Source organism: Dreissena polymorpha, chromosome 6 (assembly GCF_020536995.1).
Source record: "Dreissena polymorpha isolate Duluth1 chromosome 6, UMN_Dpol_1.0, whole genome shotgun sequence".
Taxonomy (NCBI): Eukaryota; Metazoa; Mollusca; class Bivalvia; order Myida; family Dreissenidae; genus Dreissena; species Dreissena polymorpha.
Window position 1 is genome coordinate 28,587,022 of NC_068360.1, and position 12,416 is coordinate 28,599,437.

The window sequence follows — 12,416 nt, forward strand, 5'->3', positions numbered from 1 at the left end:
GTTGATTTTAATGATACTGCTATATTAATTTATGTTTTTGCGTAAGTATCCCAGTTCATCACCTACACGTTTGTCTGTTTTCAATTAGTTGAAATGCTATCATTTTTATTGCTAAATTTAGTCTGATCACGCGGGGAAGCACTCGTTGTATTCCACGATTTGATCCTAATTCGGACATTGTACAAAACGTTATCAGTGAAAAATAAGTAGAATTGAATAGTGAAATCTTCTTCAATGGATGTATGGCTTTTATTGTCCTCTGCCACTCATTCACTAAGACATTGTTGTGAGCTCAATGAGCTATGTGGCTAGTTATGTGCCCCATGCTCTATGCGTGTATGCTCTATGCAAGGCAAAAGAAATTCTGCAATTGTGAATTTGTGAAGCCTGCACGTATTTTTCAGAGTGCTAAAACTTTGTAAATATACTAAATCAGCATGGTTATCTTGGTTGTATTCTTCCGGGAGAAATGTCCCTTTAAAGCACGAAATACATTTTCAAACTTGTGTCGCACTTTACTAGAAATTCATTGCTGCTTAGTTCAGTTTTACAAACATTAAACAGCATGTTTATTAAAACAGTCTAAATTACAGTTATTAACATATTTAGCCCAAAATTACACTTTTGAAAATAACTTTTCATTGAATCTTCAAAAGTCAACTTGCTCCACTGTGTGTTTTTGTTCCTTGTTTATATTATAAGCTCGAATACGCCCTGTGCCAAGTTTAAAAAACTCGATAATTTCAAACTATGGAGGTTACCACTGCGAGGGCTTTGTAGAAGACTTTGAAAAAAAGATTAATGTGGGGAATATAAAATTTGTGTAGCCATACTAGTCCATTTAAACGAACTCCCATAGCCTTTGGTATTTTTTTGCTGTGACGGCTCAGGAGTCCATATGCACCCCTTCATAAACACAACCGCAGTTCTCCGCATCTGATCAGTGCACATCACTACGCAGACGTCGTTCGGGACCAATTAAGGAAAGCGATGAATAAACTTCAAAAACAAATTAAATTTACCACAAAGGCAACCAAGGGACATTATCCTATGCATGCATCCTTAAAAACACAATGTCAATGATTGTTTCAACACACTATTATTGTTTACATTTATATGTTGAAATTTGGAACAGTGCAAATATTCGAAAATCGTTATCGACTTAGGCTACATCACAAATAACGATGTTCAAAAGATTAGTGTACCGCAACCTAACCGATAGCGACACTTTAAGTCGGCAACATTGCGAAAAAAAATCAATATGGTCGAAAGTATAACAAAGCAAATAAAAAGAATTATTTCTTGCTTTAAGTGTACAATTTGCATGAGTTGGTGCTTTAGGCAGGTCAACGTTAATAAGTTTTTTCAGTAACAGTGTTCTTTAGCCCTTCAGGGTGATCACATTTTGCACCTTAGGACAATAGGCGGCGCATTACAACTCTCAGCAACCCTTTGGGTTATAAAGCTGAGAGTTGAATTATTGCAACTAGTAGCCATACCAGTTCGTTCCATTTTCTGAACATATTTTTAGCCTAAAGAATTTCAAAATAGGCAAAACTTTATCATATGATAGCACATGTTATACGTGTGTTGCCTTAAGCAAATTTACGAAGAAGAAATGCATATTTAGTAATTTGTATAATAAAAAATAATAAATTCCTATCAGGTCGTGTCAATCAACCTTGACCAAGCTCTAGCTCGATTCAAGTTCTTTGTCAGGGATAATTTGTCGAAATTCAAAATGAATCTTTAAAGCGGGTATATACGATTTTTATATGTGCTGAATTGTAAAATATTGATACAAATATGTTATAATAACACACAATATGCAAGAAAAATGATACATTTAAGACGAATTTCATAAAATGCAGCAAATACAAATTAGCGCCCCGAGCCGATTGTGACGAAGATAATTCGTAATTATTTTCCTACAATAACCGATGCATTCGTCTTTTTAGTAAGTGTTCGTGTGTCGTATGAATCGATATCGCTGCAGTTATTTCAAATGAACCGTTAAACTAAATTTAGATTCACATCGTACATGCATGATATACATGCTGGCGAATTCGGCTGTACAGCCTTTTTCGATTTCAGAATTAAATATCTGGCTTATTTAGCATTTTTCGACACATGTTCTTCTTAACTTTTATTTTAGTTTATATTGAAATATATGTATAATAAGTTTTTTACACCTTTTATATTAATTAATAAATATTTGACAAGATCGTATATACCCGCTTTAAGATGTATACAGGATGAGAGGCAGAAAAATTAATGTGACATTCTTTCTTTACGGATACAAGAACAACCATTTATGTCGCCCATCACATGTTTTACTACTAAAGGTAATTTTCATTTGCATGAAAATGATTTAACATCGATGTTATTTTCCGAATAGACGGCATTCCTTTTCTAAATAAATGCAAAGTTTGCATGAAATATAATTGTTAATTATTTGAGTCCATCTGAATTAATAATACCAGTTGTTATTATATAAAAGCGACACAGTGTAACCCCTATGGTTATTTAACACTACATAAAAACATATCATGTTTGTGTGGGAACAATTTCACTTCGTTTATACGATTTGTTCCTCCTCACATGTTCAATAAGACAAGTATTCACACTAATTGTTGCAAACTATCTTTGATTTGTAGTGTCTATTTTTTATCAAACCACCCGACATTGCTTTTGTCTTGTCGGACATACATCACATACGCATTTGTCTGTACTAAGTTAGTTACAAGACAATTAATTTGTATTCTAAATTCACTCTTATCCGGCAAGTAGAACGTGGCTAGCTAATACATGTCCCTTATTGCTGCAAATATTGTGTGCTAGATTTTACCAGTACATGCTTTATGAATCATGTTGAAATTATCTGTATAGTGCTTGCACTAGTTCATCGCAACTCTCTGTTCTATTTTTTTGAAATTGGGCGAACATCAGGAATTCCTAATAATAGGCAGCTTACATGGTCCCCAAGCATGCTTGTCTTAAATGTGGTGTTTCAAGTTGGAAAATTATTAAAACACGTTAAAACGCGGCATCCTGTTAACTGATATTAACACAGTATTATTAAGATAAATAAGTTGAGCACAGGACTTCACTGACCGATTGCTGTGGTTTTCATTCAGCTACATTTTATAACCATTTATCTTCTTGAGTAATACTTTTAATGGAAGCCATATAACAGAAGAAGTTACTACAAACATAAAATTAACACATGCCCTAGTATAAGAAAATGTGACAATTGAGCATCGGCAAATGGACGGAATGGGTAGGGGGAGCGGTGATCAAGTGTGAAATTCCTCTGGATCATGATTATTATAGGCAAGAATATTCAAGCGGTATGACTCTGTCGATTTTTACCTTCGTGAAAGGGAAGCACGGGAACAGTGCACTTCGCGCGAACATTTTAAGCAAAGCCCCGGTTATGTGTTTAGCTCATTTATAAGAAAAAAAAAAAAACATTCGACAGAATTGCGAACCGCGGGCGAGATTTCATAGTTATCAATGCTCACACTGCCGGGATAGGCAGGTATGATTGAAATATTACGAAAATTATTTTGTTATGTCACGCATTATTCCAGACTATTAGATATTTAATTATCGATGCCTTAAAATGTTCATTTATAATTGGTCGTGGAAACATGCACGATGCAGCACTAAACACAAGAAATACAATAGTTTGTTATAAATAAAAGACATTTAAATGCTGATGTACGCCGCATAATCCGCACATTTTGTTTCTTTTGGGTTTGCAACGCCAGTCAGCAAAGCATCATGTACATAAATTTTATCACTCAATGTCGCATAATGTCTTATCAAAATCTGTACTTAAATGGGATAGTTTTGCATTGGTCTTTGACATTTGTGCAAAGTTAAGTGCTACATGTATTCGTTCTGAAATGGAAACTCTAAAACATGCTATTATAGTCACACCATTGCGTTGTGCTTTTGATAAATCGGCATATGTAAAAACAAGGTTAATGACACATGATAGGGCATGGAATGACATCTTAGAGCTGTTTTTATGTCATTATGTCATGGCAAACCAAACTTAATGAAGCAAACTAAATTAATATGCGCGTTATTTCGAACCACTAATTATTCAAAAGCGGTTGTGTATTATATTTTAAAACTGTCTTTGCTTTCTCGTTAAACCGAAACAAAATTAACACAAAACGTTGTGATTTCCGAAACAATTTGTTTGCCAAATTATTGATATCAAACATGCTCCGCAATTACGCACGCGAACCGCTGAGAATAACCAAAAGCTTAAACTTAACTCGGCTATCACGTTATTAAATTGTCGTTGCTAAAGCGAAATTATTACGTATATTACTTTTTGTATTTCCTGTAAAAGCAGATAACCTTATAACATTATTTGATTGGTATTCTATGACAGGTTTCAAATTGTAATAGTTTTGGAAAATCATAACGAAGAGTCAGACTTTGTCAAAGTCGGCGTGTGTTGAGAGCCGCATCGGGCAGCGGACATTTTTTAACGTTGCTCTCTTAACACACGTCTAATCATTTCTTCCCATCGGTCAAGTTTAAAATGTGCTTTGTTGTTTATTTCCTTGAATAAGTATATCTTGCGTGAACTGTTTTTTTAATGTTTTAATCCATTCTTATGCATAATACATAATATAATTACATATAAGTGCAACACTCAAGCCTTTGGCTCTTAACTACCGATACGGAATTCGATTGTTTATATCACAATTCACATGTTTTATTAAAGGGGCCTTTTCGCAGATTTTGGCGTGTATTAAAGTTTGTCTTAAAATGCTTACATTGGATCTAAAACCCTCCAGTAAAAAATCAAGAATAAAATTTTAAAAAGAAACCCTCAACAGGGCTCGAACCACTGACCCCTGGAGTCCAGGAGTAAAAGTCTATCCACTTAGACCACTCAGTCATCCGTGCTAATATATTTAAGGATGTATTTTATACTTTATATAAGCAATCCTCGTAGTTTTACAAAATATACCGACAACAACAGCACTCTCCAAAATATTCAATCGTTTCGCGTTGCAATGCTTTATAATTTTCAGGCTTTTAAATCGTCAAAAATGCATATAATGGCTATGTTAGAGCAATATAAATGTTCAGTATTACTGTTTCCTAACAAAAATCATAACTAAAACGAAAATTTGCGAATCTGAAACAACTTTTTTTATTTTGTCAATTTTCCAAAACGTGAAAAGGACAATTAAAGTTAATAACAATGAAATAAAATATATGTTTTGCTCTGTGATGTGTTCGTCTTAAATGTGCAAGAAGCAAAATTATGAATATTTTTTTGGTTTTAATGAAACGGTTTAATAAAATATAATAATATTGACATAATAGTGTTTATACAAGTTCATCACATACGCTTTGTTTTATTCTAAATTAGTAACATGTCATCATTTTGATTTCTGAAGTCAGTCTGATAAAGCGAGCAGAACTGGTTGTTGTGTTCGACTATAAGTTCCTTATTTGGACATTCTCCGGAACGTTATCAGTGACACTTTAGAAGCATTAAATTATTAAATCTCCTTACAAAAGCAGAAATAAACGTTATTTGATACTATTACGGTAGACCTCTGTCCTTCAACCTCTCGATTGATATGTATCAAAGCCATCCTTAGTTTATTTTATTTTAAATCTCATACGTTCATTTTTCTACGACACTCATCAACGGCGACACTGGCGGGAGCTCCTTTAGCTACATGTTCAGATGGCTGACTCATGTGTATGCTTAATACGAGACAAAATAAAATGTGCAATTTTGAACGTGTAGCGCGTAAGAATTTATGGGAGTGATTAAATTTTGCAAATATCGTTAAGCAGAAAGAGTATATTGGTTCAGTTTTAAGCGGAGTTATTGAAGAAAGTCACACTTAACAAGAAGACAAATGCTGCTAAATTAAGCTTTACACACATTTATAACCAGTAGCCAATTGCATAATTATGGATAAGTTACGCCGATTCAAAATATAACCTCATTCGAATAAGATAACCGAAGTCAAATAGCGTAAAATGTTATCCAAAACTTACCCAAAACGTGCACCTAATTGGAAAGCTTTTTTTCATACAAATCGCTAACCCAAAAGATATCCTAAAAGAAAAGATAACCAAATGTTAGCCGCTTGTTAAGAATTATCCAGATATATACAATTAGCTACAGGTGTACAAGAGCATCCGGGTTTTATGAACTAGTTGTAACCGGAGTTTTGACCCTTTTTGCCAACATTACAGATTCGAACGTATGTCGCTTGTTACTGGAGAGGTCAATCCGCTAAAATGTGTATTTTAATTCATTCTTCTTAATCATAAGCGGAAATAGAGTAGAGCAAAACAAACGCGACAATATGAAATTGTAGAGTAAAACACAGCGAAGAATGTGCATAAAACTTGTAAACTTAACATGTATTCAGAATAAAAGACGGGTCATATAATTGCCTAAAGTCATACCAGGCCCTGCAATTTTGTAGAATCCTTTTTTACATATAGTAATCTAAAGAATTTTATAAAGAACCAATACTTAATAATACTCAATACTAATAATTAGACAACACATAATTTACGTCTGTTGTGTTGAGCAAATTCCAGAACAAGGAATGCACGGGTATTTTTCAATGAAGTTATGAATTTTTTTTGTGTCGTGTCTGTTCATATTTAGCCACTTCGTGCTCGATTCAAGCTCTTTATCCAGGATAATTTGTTATTATTCCAAATCTATCTATATGATGTATACATCATGAGAAGCGGAGGAAAATGAATAGCATGTACATGATGGCAACTTGCGTTTTTAGGCGATTACGATTTGAAGACAAAATCAAAAGAAACATGAACGCTTTCCAGATCACTACGGAATCCGGATAGTGCCATCTATAATCTCGCCCTTCTTATATCAAGGGCGACACACGATGCACGATATTTTGCGCGACAGTCGCGGCGACGAACGATATTTTGCGCGACAGTCGAGGCGACGCATGATATATGAAAAACGAAATATCGCCCTTGTGCGACAGTCGCCCTTTTATATGCGATATCTGGCCCTTTGAACACGACCGTCGCCCTTTGAACACGATCGTCGCCCTTCATGAACGCGACCGTCGACCTTTTATGCGAGATTTCGCCCTTTGAACACGACCGTCGCCCTTTGAACACGACCGTTGCCCTTTATGAACGCGACCGTCGCCCTTTTATATGCGAAATATCGCGCTTTTAGAACTCGACAGTCGCTCTTTTATAGGCGAAATCTCGCATAAAAGGTCGACGGTCGCGATCATAAAGGGCGACGGTCGTGTTTAAAGGGCGACGGTCGTGTTCAAAGGGCAAGATATCGCATATAAAAGGACGACTGTCGCACAAGGGCGATATTTCGTGTTAAATGTATCGTGCGTCGCCGCGACTGTCGCGCAAAATATCGTGCGTCGCCGCGACTGTCGCGCAAAATATCGTGCGTCGCCGCGACTGTCGCGCAAAATATCGTGTATCGTGTGTCGCCCTTGATGAAAGAAGGGCGAGATTATAGATGGCACTATCCGGATTCCGTAGATTACACATTTTTTTCACGTTTTGGCAGATATGAGATGCTTTTGATTTTGCACCCTGAGATCTTTGACTGGTTCAAAGCATAAATCAAATCAAATTATGCTGTCATAACAAACTTTGTGTAGATGATCGACTAAATATATGTTAATTGTTTCAATCTTAGTATAGGGTATTATTGTTAATAATCTATGTCCGTTTTATTTTGTTACTTCAAACAATGTACAAAAAGCCATGTTTTAAGAAAATATGTAGAAAATCGCATCGAATTTCATTAAAAGCTAAAAGTACAAACTCAAATTCGTTCTTGTTCGGAATGATTTAACTTGTGATGACAGCATTTTACCTTTAAGCAACAGTGCATGTAAACTCTACGATTGGGTCTTAAAGTTAATAATTATGTGATGCTATGCTTCCGAGATTGTGTAAATATTTTAAACCAAGAGTTTACATGCACCAAACGATTGTAAAATGTCTAGCAGAAATTTGTGAACGCATTGACTCAATGTACGGTAAGCTTAATTTAGATGCGTATATTATGAACCGTAACTTGCACCTCCTGTGTAAAACAATGCGCCTTATCTTTATCGTGCTCGCACTAATTCGTCCCATCCTTTTTAGTTTGTTCTACAATATTAATGACGACAATAATTCGGAAATGTTTATTCTGATCACGCGAGACGCACGTTAGCTTATGTTCTAGTCCCTCATTTAAAATGTTCTAAAACGTTATCAGCGAACAGTTTTAGCCGAAGAATTAAGTCACGGTGCCTACACCACGTGACTTTTAAAGATCTGTGTTGGGAGAATAAATCTGTCTGAACTTTTCTGTACTAATTTTTAATCGTACAAGCATCGGGAATTGCATTACATTAACAATGATTTTCAAACAATAAAAAAAGATACAAATAAGCTGGAAATTAACTTAGCTTCAGAACGGATATAATTATAAAACCTAAAATTTCAATGAAAATGATCTACAATGCATCACAGTCGGCATGAATCAGCTGTAATAATGAGCTTTTAAGTTTATAAATGAACAGCATTCACGTCATATCTCGACATCTTTGTACAGCACCATGTCATATCATTTGTTCATCAACATGTTGAATGTAAAGTCAAATATTTCCACCAATACGAATTTTATTAAGAAACCCTGGCGGATATGTTACTCGGGGACATTGGTTAATATAATTGTCGGTGCAAAAACTTTTTCACTGGCATACCTTTAAAGAAATTTGTAAAAAAAGTGCTAAATATGATACCACTCCCTGCATCGTCGACTTTAAATAGCCATATTTCAATAAATCCCGAATATTCATGACCAGGATTTTTGTAACATACATGGTAATACCTCCTTTGCAAACACCAAAATATATTTTAATTCAAAATTGCCTTTAAACAATTATAGAACTGGATTTACTTACCCTACCGATATTCATCGAAATATATCGGCAACTTCTCCTAGCACATCCAACTTCTCACAGCATATCGGATTTCCGGGGGTGAAATTGTTTTACCATTAATTTGATTGTATGATACTTTCCATGGAAGCCGTATAGAAGACGGGAATGAAAGTACAAATATTGAATTAACGCATGACCTGGCATAACACTTGCAGCGTTTCCCACACAACTTCATTTAACCTATTTTCTACACGTCCATTTTAACAAATTTGATTCCGGGATAATGAGCGTGCTTTCGGAATTCTAAATGCTCTCACTTCCGGTAGGCAGTTATAATTGCGATTGACCGAATATTCAATTCAAATTTAATCTACGTTGTGCATCATACCGCAATATAAGTATTAAAATATTCGTTCATTTTACCATGCATTTCTTTGAAACAGGCATATTACAAACAAATAACACAAAACTATGATATTTTGTTTAAAATAAGAACATTTGAACGCTGAGCTTCGACGATAATTAGCTACATTTTTACATGGGTTTGCAAAACCGCAAATCGTAATGTACATGAAGTTGGATCACTTATGTATCGAATGATGTCTTATCATGATTTGTACTAAAATGGGATTCGTTTCATCTGTTGTTCGAAGGTTATGGTTATTCGTTTTGAAATGTAAACTTTATCATTTGCTATAAAAGTCACGTCATGGCGTTGTACAATAGAGAAATCGGCATATGTTAAAACAAGGGTTAATGACTAATGATAGCACGTGAAACGACATCTTAGAGCTGTATGTTTATCCCATAGTAAACGAACTCAAATGAAACAAACTAAATTACAAGTTATTTCGAACAACTGAGGATCGGCTGCTTATTTTCATGTTAGCGTAGTGTTTCTTTAAGGGATTTTCTCGATTGAGCAAAAGAAAATATGCGCACAAACTTTTGCAGAGAAAGATTAGATGCAAAGTCGAAAGTCAAATACATTGTATAAATACGTCATGTTTTCCACTGTCAAAAATGCATCAATGCCTAAGCGATATGTTAGTGCACAATTCACCTTTAGTAAAAGCTCTTTTGTTATATATTTATTATAAATATTTTTTATAATCACATTTATATTGATAGCTAGTTTTGTGTTTTGTACGCATTCCATGAAAATAATAGTATATTTCCATAGCACCAGTAAAAATCATGGAGAGTAAGTCAGTTCCTTTTTCCTTGTTCCCTATTCCTTATTCGAATAAAGAATCAGGAACTGTTCATTATTCCTTATTCAAGCTTAACATATTTGATATATGGTTTTAAAGAAAAATAATGCATGCAATTCTTCAGTAAATCAAAACAAAATAACTCGAATAAATTTAATTTATGTATTACGTTACATATTCATGTTTCTTCCTCGCGATTGCATAGGATTTCTTGTTTCAATCGAACCGATTTTTTCTAATTCGAATACTAACTTCACATCCAAAAAACCTTAAGCATATAACATTATTTTATATTTATGTGGTGTAAAAGTGCAATCTTGTACATTTCAACACGTTTGCTTGTATTTATAATCCAGTTCGCGGCTGAATAAGGAAAAATGAACCAGTTCCTTATTCCTTATGCAAGCAGAATTAGGAACTTGCATTTTTTTACTTAAACATCAATGAAATTGATCCACAGTTAACCACATATAACTGAACATCATTACATATAGGTTGTTTATTTAAAATACTAATTGCAATACATTTCTACTTAGTTTTAAGTAATGATAATCCAGTTCCTTATTCAGTTTGAATAAGGAACAAGGAACTGGTTCCTTATTCCTTATTCAAATCGTATAAGGAACTGGCATGTCATTTCTATAAATTATAAATCAAAATGAAGCAACGACACGAATCAATAAACGGACATTCTTGTAAATGTCAGACGGGTATACAAATATTAATTGCAGCACATTTCTACTTTGTTGTATTTAATTATAACATAGTTCCTTATTCGTTTTTAATCAGGATAATAAACTGGTTCCTTATTCAAATCGAATAAGGAACTGGCATTTTCGTACTTAACAAATACACTAATATGAATAAAAAGACGCATATATCAAGGAAAATCACTGTAAATGTAAGTTGGGAATTAAAAAAAAATATGTATTTATTACATTACATTTCTTCTTAGTTCTCTTTTGTAATGATAACACAGTGACTTTTTCGCGGCTCAATAAAGAAAGGTTAACAGTTTCACTATCTAAAAATATTACTTATAACCACCGAGAACAGTGCCATTTTGTCGGTTCCCACGACTTTTAATCGTGCGCCAATGTTAAAGGTCGCCGGATGAAACGTAGGCATCATAGAGCTAGAAAGCGCGCTTGTGGAGATAGAAAATGTATTGAAATAAAACCACACAATTACAGCTATGTAAGCTTTGGTTTTAAATTGAAAAAATACAAACAAAAACAACGAAATACAAAGGCATTTCGATGAAACATTCCAGTCTAATAGAGTCACCTTGATTTCTGCTTTCGGTTCAGTCTCGCTTTATTGTGACGTCAGTGACGTCGCACTGATGACAACGCTGTCCGACACAATCGCATTCGTCGTGTGCCGAGGTTGAAAGTCGATGAATGTACCGTTTGTCTGCATGAGCGAGAAAACGCGTATTCGCACTAAAATATAAGACGAAAACACACTTTTACAGCTAGTGTGCGCGCTTTTTCGTTTCAATTATAAAATAAAAAAAGATATTGAAGCATTTCGTTGAAACTTTTCGATCTTCTAGAGTCACTTGGACCGCTGCTTCCGGTGCAGTCTTTATTTTATGGAGATGTGTTGAAATCATTTTGCATTCTTAATCATATCCCTTCGTAACAGTTTTCATATGAAAACGCAACGAGATTTCTAAAACAACATGTTAAGTTTTCAGCTATCATATTGTCTTGACCAAAGTTCAGGGTCAGATAAGACTTCAAGACCTGTACCAGAGATATTACGAACAAATCTTACATAAAACATCGCCAATAATAACGAATATAAAGCTGTGCTCTGTGAGAATGATTCGAATTTTAGTATCCGAAATTATGGCCTCTGAATAAGGAATTTGGTGTTAAGTTAGTTCTTTATTTGAAAGCCTGTATTTCGGACGATTTCTTGGATATTATATATTTTAGATGGTGTGTGTGTTTTTAAGCTGAATAATGTTATATGGACGTATTCTGTCACATTTCTTTTTATATTCTTTTTGACGATTATCGCTTAATACAAGTAGTATGAAGACGATAATAAGGAAATGGTATTGCCTTACTCAAAGAAAAATTAAAACTAACCAAAAACTATTTAATGTCAATGTTATTTATAGGTTCGAAGTTAAAATATGTATACCAATATATTTCTATTAAAATTAACCAAAGAGACCAATAAATCAATAAAAATCAGTGTACATTTAGGTTGGTTATCAAAAACAGTAGTT

At 34.2% G+C, this 12,416-nt stretch overlaps 1 protein-coding gene across 1 annotated transcript in view; it reads left to right on the top strand.

Moving 5' to 3' along the window:
- Positions 1 to 2,325: 2,325 nt before the first annotated feature.
- The window catches only part of LOC127833933 (eukaryotic translation initiation factor 2A-like), a 97,343-nt gene continuing 87,252 nt past the window's right edge, over positions 2,326 to 12,416 (top strand). Inside the window, exon 1 of the mRNA XM_052359452.1 lies at positions 2,326 to 2,330. The gene's annotated coding sequence lies outside the window, so the exon portion shown is untranslated. The remainder of the gene's footprint in view (positions 2,331 to 12,416) is intronic.